Consider the following 13,079-nt stretch of genomic DNA (forward strand, 5'->3'; position numbering starts at 1 on the left):
TTGACACAGGTTCTGTTGAAATTTAAGCAAGATGTTTTTTGTAGCTATTGACAAGATTCTCTTGAAATTTAATTGAAAATGCAAAAGAACTCGAATTGTTAAAAAAACTTGAAAAAGAGGAGAAGAAAGGTGAAGGACTGAGTCCGCTCAATTCCAAGACTTAGAGCTACAATAATCAACACAATATAATATTGGAGAAAGAATGAGAAAGAATAGATGCATCAGTGGAAGAGAACAGAGAAACAAGACATGTCATAGATATCATAGATTTTTCACAAAGATGAAAAACAAATGGACAAAAGCCTTCTTTTTTTAACAAGTGGTGCTGGACTAATTGAATATCCACTGACAAAACAAAATAGAACAAAAATTCCCAAACCTAAAAATCTCAATATAAAGCTCATACCTAATACAAAAGCTAATTCAATATGGGATATGAGTTAAACATAAAATAAATAAATCATAAAACTTTTTGAAAAATATTCCAGGGGAAATGTATTGGCACCTAGGGACCCAAAAGATTTGACAGCTAAAAGTGTCCATAGTTGAAAAGTTAATGACTGGATGTCATAAAATTATAAACTTTTGCTCTGTGACATACTCTGCTATTAACAGAATAAAAATAGAAGCTATACACTCAGAGAAAATATTAGCAAACCACATATTTGGCAAAGGTCAGAATATATCCAGAAATCTGAAAACTAAACAGGAAAAAATTTTAAAAATCTCTTAGAAAATGAAAAAAAGCTATGAAATGGTATTTTTCAAAAAATATAACAAAATGCACACATGGCAAATAAGCACACAAAGAAATGTCAACATTTTTGCAGCATACAAATTAAAATTACAATGAGATATCACTGCATACTTACCAGAATGGCTAGAAAAACAGACGACAAGGACTCCAAATGCCAGTAAGAATGCAGAGGAACTGGACCATAATGTATTATGGGTAAGAATGGAAACTGGCACATCCACTCTGAAAAAAGAAACAATTTGGAGATTTCTTAAAGCTCAACATACAAGATAACCAAGAAATTACAAAATATTTATCCCTGAAAAATTAAAACATATTGCCACTCAAAAAGTTGTACATGACTGTGTATGGCATTTTTTTTTCCAGAATAACTAAAAACTAAAAACAACCCAAATTCCTTTAATGAGTGGCTAATCAAATGGTAGTAAATTCATTCCATGGAATAATACTCAGCAATAAAACAGACTATAATTATGGCAACAATTTAAAAATATTCCCCAGCAAAATATGAACACCTGGAATCCACATAAGAAGTATTATATACCACAACCAAGTGGAATTCATTCCAGGTATGCAAGGCTGGTTCAACTTTTCAAAATCAATTCCTGTAATCCATCACTTCGGTAGACTAAGGAATAAAAACACATGGTTATATCAATAGATGTCGTACAAGCACTTGACAAAATTCAACAGCCATTCATGATAAAAATTTTCAGTAACTTAGGAAACTGAGGGGAACTTTCGCAACTTGATCAGGACTTTCTATGAAGTATCTACAGCTAACATCACACTTAATGATGAGAAACCCAAAGCTCTCCCACTACGATCAGGCACAAGGCATCCATGTCCTCTCTCCCCACTGCTTTTCAACACCACACAGTTTTATTTCTTCTTTCCCAATCTGCTTTCCTTTTATAACCTTTTCTTGCTTTATTGCATTCACAAGGATTTCCAGTATGATGTGGGAAAACTTTAAGTTCTCATCTTTAAGTAATAAAAGATGATAAAGATATTACATATCAAAGCTGGTGAGATTAAGCTGTATCAGGAATATCATAATAGCCTTAACTTAGAGTAGAGAAGAAAAAAGGCCAAAATACTCATCACTTAGCCAGAAATAAGGAACTAGAAAATGTCCAAAGTAGTCGGAGAAAATGATACAGATAAAAGTAGAAATACGTGATGTCAGTAAACAAAGAAGCCATAAAACCCCACCTGTAATGGGTTATTTCAAAATATTAATGAAATTTAAAAACCTCTGGCACTATTGTTTAAAGAAAGAAAATAAAAAGAGAGAGAAAGGACAAATAAATTATGGTAGAAGTAGAATGGCATATGATTACAGCAGAGAAAATAGCAGCTGGGCAGAAATGGAACCTGTTACGTCACTATCAGAGATGAAGCTATTATAGCAGGACTGGATAGTCATCTACGTAATAATAAAGATGATGCAGAAGAGTGAAGGAATAATTAGAGGAATAGAATCCTCAAGTAGGTAGTTGTCATAATGGGATAACTTACAAACAAAAGAATTAGGATGTGTATTATTACACCAATCGCAGAAAAGATTATTTAGCAGAAACAACAGCAAATTGATAATTTTGGATCCTTATGTAATGATTAGCACAAATTGAACCTTCCTTAACAAATTTAAAGAGGATAGATTATGCTAAAATTTTTCAGACTTGTGAATTGAAACACTTATGTGAAATTTAAAAGAGCAAATTATTTAGGTCTCAGATTACTAGTTAATTTAGTTAATGGTTATTCTTTTTCAGCTGTGTATTACCTTTATTTGAACAATCCATTTTTATTTTTATACCAGAGATATAGCTTTCTGTAAATAAAAATTGATTTAGACAATGGGCCTCTATTAACATTTTGGAACAGCTTATATCACATCTACCTTGTGGAGGAAGGTAATTTAGGGAAGATAGAATTAAGATGTTAATATTGTTCAACAATATGAAGCAGAATCCCCTTGAAGAAAGTTTTAAAGAAAATGTATGTGCTGCTTCAAAATGTTGCAATGGCTAATGCACCTCTTGAGAGCTAAATAGTCGCAGTTTATGACTACCTTTTTTTTTAACTCTGCAGTTTATCATACTTATTGTGGGTTATAGTCAATGTGGATACAGAAAACAAAGGCATAATAAATGAGAATAGTTGACTGGGGGTGTGAGGATTTAGAGAGGATAGATTTAAAGGATATATTGCAAATGTTTATTCGGAGAGAAATTGTGCACTTATACTAAAGTTATTTATTTTTCTTTCTCCCTATTCATCTTCCAAGTAGTGTTCCACGATATTTCAGTCTTGAAAATAGATTCTACCAAATTCGATATTTCAGTCTTGAAAATAGATTCTACCAAATTCATGTAGGGAGTGACAGGGTGTGAGGAGAACAGAATGGGGGTGGAAGGCACAACATGGCATTTGAAGCCTTAAGGATTTTGAGATCGCATCACCTACCTGGAAATCGTGTCTAGGCAACTCAATTTAGGAAAACAGAAAGCTTTAATAAATATATGTCACAGTGTTCCATTCATTACCTTACTCGGGAGAATAACAGCATTATGTCCTTATTCCACGGCTATTTGTGCACAGTTCTCCTAAGCCTGAACATGAAAATGTACGTAGCTGTTACAAATTGTAATGGATGTGAGAGACAGAGATGGAAGGGCAGTAAGGGACAGCTAAGATCCTGAAGGTAAGGAATTATACACCAGAAGAGAAGCAAATGAACATTAAAGTGTAAGTTTTCTACAATGAGGCAAGAATTGTATTCAAATGGAATCTCAAACATGTCCTTAAATTATCTCAACCATGACTGAAATACATAAGAAACTCAATTATCATGTAGCTATTCAATTATGTATACTGTACTAGATATGTCAAATTTATTTAGAAAACCGAATGTTATCAGTGTCAAAATAGAATACTTTTCTTCCTTATAGGCAATACCTATCCTTATCAATCAATCAATCAATGCATCATCTTTCATATGTATCTGTTATCTTTCCTGCTAGTTTCTATATACATAGGCATATTGACATCTAGAGGCCTGGTTTAATTCTCAAATTAATACCACCTGTTAGAGTCGTTAATCTAATCACTGCTTCATGTCCCAGCTAATTGTAAATGCTCTTGAACAAAACTTGACCGAGCACTGATCCATACTTGTCTTATTAGATATTTCTTAAAGTCAAGTGCACTGCCACTCATCATTAACTTTGCTTATGGAGCATCCGTTTGCTTTCATTTCATGCTACAGTGCTCAGTTCCATGCCGACCTGTGGCCTAGATTTCCAGCTGGTTTGAGCACAAGTCTGGGAGAGTCAGAACCCATCTAATTCGGTTAACTTCTCGGGGAGTAAGTCTCCTTCATAGTCACAGGTTGTACCTCTCTCTCCAGTCGACGGAAACACGTTCTTATGTGGACACGTGAGCTTCTGGGGAAGTCTTTAAAAGTTAGTTCAAAGTGATCATAATACCCTAAAAGGGAAACATATTTAATATATTTTTCTCATAGGGCTTATTTGTTTGTTAAATTAAAAGCCTAGATGTAACAATTCACTGAATAGCATCAGTGAATTGATGCTGAATAGCATCAGCAGTATTGTGCCATTTCTTAAATATATGACTTTAGAAAATGCATTTAACTTTGTCTTTGCAAAGGAATTTTTTCCTATTGTGAAATAGAGGTAATGTAGCACCTACTGCAGAGAATTGTTGTTAGGGTCAAATGAATTAGCATACTGAGTCCTGATAATGGTGACTAGCACACAGCATTATATAAATGCCTGCCGTTGTTATTACAATAGTGATAATTATTATTTTATTGCCATCAAGAAACAGGATGTGGCCTTAATCATGTTGTTTAAGTGCCAAAATCATACCATTCCCAAGAATTAATATGATGTTTTTTCTTCTTCTAATTGCCTGGACTTATAATCTCAATATTTTAAAAATGTCTTATTCCAAAATGGATAGTAAGGTTTTAACATAGTTCACCTTAAAAACTGTATTTAAATATAATGTTTTAAGGCCAATGTAATTATGCTACGATTTCAATTTTTTACAGTATTATTTGGCTGTTTTTATTCTCAGGAGACGGTCTCTATCCTTGATTACCAAAACCCCCTGTAGATTCTTTTCCCTCCAATTCACTAGGAGTCACACTTCTGACATTTATTTTCTATTCAAGTGTCAACTTTCACTGATTGAAATCATTTGTGCTTATGTCAAATTACTAGGTATGTTTTGATTTTCTGTCTTTTGTGTGGCCTCTAAAAGAAATGCCTGTGTGGGGACAGTCAGAAGGAAGGCAGAATTCAATAAGCATGCTTGTCAAGAATGAATATAAGAGTAAGGAAATGGAGAAGTCGGATAATAGGAAGAAAATTTAGTGTTACATTGCTTTCGGTATGCCGTGTGCCTCAAAGGTCTTCACACATTTATCCCCCACCGCAAGTGTCAAAGTTAGCAACTATTAAGCCCACTTTGTGCTTGAGGAAACTGAGGCATACAGAACTGAAATAAATTCCCCCAAATCTCAGAGCTAGCACATGTTGGGGCTAGGGTTCAAAGCCAGATGAGGAATGTGCGTTCTCAACCACTAAGCGCACTTTCTCTACACACAGCATCATCTCAGTGTCTTTGTGGTGATATTTATGTTCTCCCTGAAAGAGGTCCACGAGACTCTTTCCCCTGGTAAGTACAGCAATCAGAACACATGAACGCTAGTTGCCATAACAGATAAATCTAAATGCCCACACAAACACACTCAGTAACCGCTCAGTAGTCGCATTTGTTGCTCAAGTCCCACTCCGATGTGGAGTCCTCAGCTGGCCTGTGCTTGTCCCAGTAGTAAATCAGATGATGATGATTCTTCCTTAATGTGACGGGGCCAACTTTTATTTGTCATGGTCACGGTCCCTCTGGGATTTGTCTACACGCCAGGTGTTCAGAAACAGAAAGGACGAAAACACAAGTAGTATAAGAGCAAGTTGTAGAAAGTACTGTTCACAGATTTGTAAGAAGAGTATTCTTCATTCACATACCACTGCTCATACACCTCCCTGAATGCCCGACCCCCTCGTCTCGGACCATTCAGAATGCCGTGCGTGACGAGGGGCTCATTGTTTCGTTTTGCTGCCACTGATGCATCTCCGCTCGTGCACTTCCATCTCGCTCGGATATCTGTCCCCAGTTCTGTTCTTGTTGCTCCTTATCATAACTTATGGAGCTGGTACCTATTCTCACAGGGTTGTAAATTCTAGCTGTCCGCATTGTATCTGTATTGTAGTTTAAGTATCTAGAAGAAAGGAACAGAGCCATATTTTGTGATCAAGGCTTTTAGTAGTATGATTAAATCATACAGAATTAGTGCATTACGAAAAACTTTGGGGCGATGTTGATTTTGAAGTTGGCACAGAATTTAATCAGGATTAAGTAGTAAATCTGGTTTCTCAAACAAGGACTTTCTCTATGTTTAAAGATTCAAATTGTTATCGTTATTGTGTTATCTTCTGTAAATCTGAACTAATCATGAATATTCATATAACTTCTCTCTCGTCTCCCATTCTGACATACATTTGTATTAGCTTTCTACTCCCGTATAGCAAATCCCTCCCAAGCTTGGCAGTTTGAAACAACACACATTCGTTTTCTCCCGGTTTCTGTGGCGTAGCAGGTGCCTCTGGCCCAAGATCTCTCATCAGACTGTCATCAAGGTGTCGACCAGGAACAAAGTCCTCTATAGGCTCAACTGGGGAAGATTCATTTCCAAGTTCACTCACGTAGCTGTTGGCGGGGCTCACGGTCTCCGTGGCTTTGACTGCACACGCCAGTTCTTTGCCACGTGACCAACCTTCTCTCGTCAGTGTGAGAGTTTCAACCCTTTTATAACCCTATCTCACACTGACATCCTGCCTCTTCCGCTGTTCGGTGCGTGTCCGAAGTGAGTCGGTGAGAGCTGCCCACGCCAGGGGAGGGTCACAGAGGGCGTGGCTCTCGGTAGGCGGAGATCACGGAGTGCTTCCCACTGTAGGGCAGGTAGCATCCTTTAAAACATTCACTACGTAGTTGAATACTTTATGCCATGATCGTTAGGGGGAAATAGGCTATTCTGGGCAAGAAATGGAATTGTTTGATATGATTTAGTCCGAATTCTTCAAGTTAATCACCATACAGTTTGCACAGCTCTAAATAAGAATATGCCCTTCCAGCACGTACGGCAAAGCATTTCCTTTGAAGTAAATGGCAAAAGCTTTGTGATTTCCTGTGGCATCAATTTACCACTTTTTATTCCCACTGATAGTTCGGGGCATATGTTTTTCTTCCTGTTTTCTCCCCAACTTTTCACTTCATTATTTGAAAATTCCAAAGTGACCTTGTTTTGATCTTTCTTTCTAGACGGAAAGTGTTCTCTTGTCTTCAGGATATTTATGCTAATGCATATTTAGTGTGTGTAAGATGATTGCATTTTCAGGGGCCTCCATGGAATGTATGAACTTGTTGTTTAGCAGAATTTGTTGAGGGAAATAGAGGAATGAATGATAAAATAGCAATAATATTATGGTTCTTACTGACCACTCAGGAATGCATACATCTTAATATTAATGAAAACTCAGATGATACTATAAGTGATAAAATGTCTTCCTTGAACATTATATTATACTACCTGTAATATATATTAGTTCTTTTTTCCCTCAAACTGTGGAATAATTTTCTTTTGAAGTAAATTATCACAAGTTTATCATAACCTTTCCCATTTTTCTTAATTTATTTTAATTAACAATACATGGATTAACTATTATATATAGCATATTTTAATACTACCACGGGCAAGCATATATCATATAAATAATATGGTACTTAAAGGGAAGATTACTCTAATACAGAATATTTTAACTAAGTTTAAGACACATGACTCTTTCCTAAGGGGCCTGGTGATTGATTCTTCATACTGAAGGAAAATTTGAAGAACGCTAAAATAAATACAAATGGCATAGGTTTGTTGATTTGGTCTATGGTTAAGAAACAAGTCGAATACCACATTATAGCTAACGTATGCAAAGTGATGGTATTCCTTAATATATGTGGCATGGGGTAAGTTACTTGCATGGCAAAAACTCCCAGCAACCTGGAAGTAAAGCACCTGAACATGATGATGGCTTATGTGACAAGCCCACCGCTACCTCGATGGCCAGGAACTGACAGCTTTTGCCCTGAGATCAGAGACCAGACAAGGATGCTCACTTTCGTCACTGCTGCCTGACAGAGGTCTAGGAGTCCAAGCCAGGGCTAGGCGAGAAAAAGAAGTGAACGGCACCCACATTTGAAAGAAAGAAGTAAAATTTTTCCTGTCTGCAATGGCATGATCTCATATATCAAAATGCTAAAAACTCCACCCAAAACCTGTCAGAACTGATAAAATATTTTAGTAAAGTGGCAAGATACAAAACCAACATACAAAAATCATGTTTATAAATGCACACTAAGAAATAAGCTATCTGAAGAGAAAATTAGGAAAGCAATTCTATTTACAGTAACAACAGAAAGATAAAATATGTACTTGGGCAAATACTTAATTAACAAAGAACAGACTGAAAAGGCAATCTACACAATGGGAGAAAATATTTGTGAACCATGTACCGGATGATTTAACCTCCAAAATGCATGAAGAATTCCTACAACTCAACAGAAAAAAAACAACTATTAACTCAAAGGAACTAAATAGACATGTATCCAAAAAGAAAATACAAATGGCCAACAGGTATATTTAAAAATGCTCAGCATCACTAGTCGTTGAGAAAATGCAAATTAAAACCACAATATTATTTCACAACTCTCAGGATGACTATTAGTTTTTAAAGAGCAGCTTTTTTATGTATTCATCTACTGATGGGGACTTGGGTTGCTTCTAAATCTTAACTATTGTAAATAATGGGCTTCTTCTAAATCTTGATTATTGTAAATAATGCTGCAATGAACATAGGGGTGCACATATTCTATTTGAATTAGTGTTTTGGGTTTCTTTGGTTAAATTCCCAGAAGTGGAATTGCTGGGTCATAAGGCAGATCCATTTTTAATTTTTTGAGGTATTTCCATACTGCCTTCCACAGTGGCTGCACCAGTCTGCATTCCCACCAACAGGGCAAAATTGTTTCCCTTTCTCCACATCCTCACCAGCACTTGTTGGTTGTTGGTTGGTTGATGACGGCATTTCTCGGATGATTAGCGACCTTGAGCATCTTTTCATATGTCTATTGGCCCTCTGTGTGTCCTCTTTGGAGAAAGTCTATTCAGGTCCTTTGCCCATTTTTTAATTTTTTGTTGTTGTTTTGGTGTCGAGTTTTATAAATAAGTAGAAGCATATATCGTGTTCATGGACAGGAAGACTTAACATCATTAAAATGCCCATACTACCCAAAGCAATCTACAGATTCAATGCAATTCCTATCAAGAGTCCACTGATGTATTTCACAGAACTAGAACAAATATTTCAAAAAGTTATATGAAATCACAAAAGGTCCTGCAGAGCAACAATGGTGCTGAGAAAGAAAAACAAAATTGGAGGAATCATGCTACCTAATATCAAACTATACTACAAGGCCATAGTAGTCAAAACAGCCTGGTACTGGCATACAAACAGACACATAGATCAATAGAATAGAATAGAGAGCCTAGAAATAAACCCACACCTTTATAGTCAATTAATAGTTGATAGAGGAAGGAAGTACATACAATGGGCTAAAGAGAGTTTATTCAATAAGGGTGCTGGGAAAATTAGACAGATACATGCAGAAAATGAAATTAGACTGCCTCCTTACATGACACACAGAAATAAATTCAAAATGGATGAAGGACTTAAATGGTGAACCCCAAATCATAAAAATCATAGATGAAAACATAGGCAGCAAAACCTCAGACATTGCTCATAGCAATATTTTATTGGCTTTATCTCCCCAGGCAAGGAAAACAAAAGAAAAAAATAAACAAATGGGACTACATCAAACTAAAATGTTTTTGCACAGCAAAGGAAAACATCAACAAAATAAAAGACAACCCACAGAATGGCAGAACATATTTGCTGATATTATCTGATAAGGGGTCAATATCCAAAATTTACAAAATATCTTTTTAAAAAATCCAAAAAAGAAAAATATCTGACAAAGGTCATGACCTGGTACTTACATTAAAACCTTTTTTTAAAAAAATAAGTATTGTTACAGAAAATTGCACAGATCTTCCACATATTGTTTGAGAAATTTTGGCAAAAGAATACATCTGTGTAACTACCATTTCATTCAGTGTTCAGAACAACTCTTACCCCTGAAGAATTTCTTGTATCCAAACTGTTTAGTTTCCTACTTACCCAGAGAGACAACCACAGCCCTTCTGGGTTTTGTCTTCAAGCACTTTACGTGCAGGAGCTCGTGCACTCTCTTGCGCTGGCTGCTGTTACTCAACAAAATGCTTTTGAGCTTGATGCATGGAAGAATCACTTGTTTCTTCATCATTGCCAAATATTACTCTGTAGTATAAATATATCAAAGTTGCTTAACCACTTTCCACTGGATGGCATTTGAGTTATTTCTGGGATATGTATAAGGTTGTTGCCATTGGGGTTGAGGAGCAACCTCTCCAGTGCTTGCTATTTGTCTATCTCAGTTCGTGCACTGGGAGCTGTGACTGCCTTCAATTACGTTGTCTTCTGACTGTAGAGTCTAGGAGTTCTTCGCACGTGTTAGATCCAAGGCCCTTCTCAGGACGCTCTGTGGATGAAGACTTTTACCACATGGGTGTCTTGTTTTTCCATTTCATAGGGCATTTTGGTTGAGCAGACATTTCTAATTGTCATGAAATAAAATTTATTCTATTTTTATTTTGTGGTTACTGCTCTTTGTGTCCTCTCTAAAAAAATGTATGTATAACAAAGTCAGACATATTTTCTTATATGCATTTTCAGATGGCTTATTGTTTTAGCTTTAACTTTTAAGTCTATGATCCATCCATATTAATTATAGGTATGGTATGTGATAGGAAAAAGCCTTATTGTTTTTTGAATGGGTGTTTTCTGTCACTATTGAATGACCTTCCTTATCTATTGAATCGCATTGGCACTTGTTTCAAAAGTCATTTGACAATCTATGTGTGGGAGAATTTCTTTATTCTATTTCTTTGATTTGTTTTTCGTGTATTTATTTATTCGCTCATCCTGATTAGAATACCATACTCTCTACATAATTGTTTTTTCTATCTCACCTCATTTTTAACATTCACTGAATATACAGATTTAAAATTTGGCACGATGTATTCATTATCTTTATTTACTTAAATAAAACTGGTAGTTGTGCTCAGATTTTTAAAAATACTTTTGGATAGCAAAATTATGGAAATTATTTCAATAATATGTATTTGTTTTTAGTTACTTTATTTTTAGGATAGATTCTACTAATAGTATTGAAAAGTTATTAAACATGCCAATTTAATTTTGATAGTGTCCTATTAATATAATCAACTATTCTGTTTTCCCTTTCTACATTGATTATGCTTGTTTGGTGAGAAACAACTATTATTTGACATTTGCCTGTTTATTTTATAGCTAGCTGGGTTACCAAAACTTTATTTAATTATAGTAGCTTTATTTTATCTTTAATTTATTTCAAAGCACAATATATTATACCCTTTCCAATCTTTTGTACAAATTATTTTATTGTCCTATTGCTTCAAATCAACCCCCTCAGTGTTTAATTTTTTTAATTTCTACTAAAAGATGTTTTAATATTATATAAATTTAAGGTGTACAGCATGTTGATTTGGCACACACATGTTATAATACGATTGTGATATTAATGATAACACATTCATTATATGATATAATTATTGGATTTGTGTATGTATGTGGTAAGATAAAGCCCCCAAAGTGCATTGAAACAAAAAGGCAATGTTAATAGGGATTTCTCACTTGGTCTGTACTTTTAACAAAAATAGCTTTGACATTTCACCGTGTCGGGTGATGCTTGCTTTTCCTTTTTGGTAAATATTTTCTTTGACACCATCGTTTACCTGTCTGATAGCTGCCCCCAAAGCTGTCTTTCCCTGCTGCCATCTCCCACTCCAGAGGTTGGAATGATTAGCTATTCATTTTCCCAGGCTCCTTTGCATTAGGGGTGACTGGTATAAATACCCTTGGGATTTTAGTCAATATATATCAAGCTAAAGGTTGCAAGTGGAACATGAAATCAATTTAATGGTTACCAAGCAGATTTTTTTAAAGCATGGAATAAAAAAATATAAAGTGCAGGGCACATACTATGATTTTTGTAACATTTGCTTCAGTTTATATATATATATATATATATATATATATGTATATATATAAATGTATACATACATATAGGTATGCTAGAAAATGTATTGTTACATGATTTAAGTTCAAAATCCTAATGCCTCTTCTTTAAGTCATAGCTATCTGAAATTGCTGTCACTTGTAGCTAAATGCATCCAAACTGATTCTAAAATCAATACATGTACACGGTGTGATTTAGGTAACACCCTTTAAGTTGTGGAAGTAGTTGTGTACAGAAGGTGAGGTGACCATCAATCTATTCCAGCTGGGCAGTGTGTGGCACTTGATGTGACGTGGATAAATATTTTATCAAACTTTTTCTTACTGTGTCTTGGGATACGTAAAACAGATGGCACACTGAAGCCAAGAGATTGAGGAGCACGTTATGAATGGACACATTTGCAAAGGAAAACTAACAACGACATACAAAGTATCTGGAGAACGGCAGGAATGGGGAGGCATCAGGGGTCACAGTGAGACTCAAAGATGTAGTCAATGGCTGCCCCATAGTAGCTGTGGCCTCTGGTAGAGCAGAGACACCCTGCCCTTAGATCTATTTCTGGTGCCTCCATTCGGCTATATACAAAATAAAACCAGTGGGCAAAGAGGTTTAGGTTCTTCATCCATAAAGATATAAAACTGAAGACAGAATATATTACTAGTGGCAAAGAGGATCTCTGCATACTGATAAGAAGTCAGATAAATTAAAAATGCAAAAACTGTAAAATTATATGCACCCAATGCCAACCTCAAAAATATTTAAAGAAGTCACAGAACTGCATGGGAATAGGGACAAATGCCTGATTTGAATGGGAGATAATTTTAATATACTTATTTTGGTCATTGGTAAATTCAGCAGAAAAAAGTCACTAAGTATACACAACATTTTGAACAATGCAGTTAACTAATGCGATGTTGTGGACAAGTGTATACAGTATTCTCAACAACAGCAGAATACCTTT

The sequence above is a fragment of the Phyllostomus discolor genome, chromosome 10 (assembly GCF_004126475.2).
Source record: "Phyllostomus discolor isolate MPI-MPIP mPhyDis1 chromosome 10, mPhyDis1.pri.v3, whole genome shotgun sequence".
NCBI lineage: Eukaryota > Metazoa > Chordata > Mammalia > Chiroptera > Phyllostomidae > Phyllostomus > Phyllostomus discolor.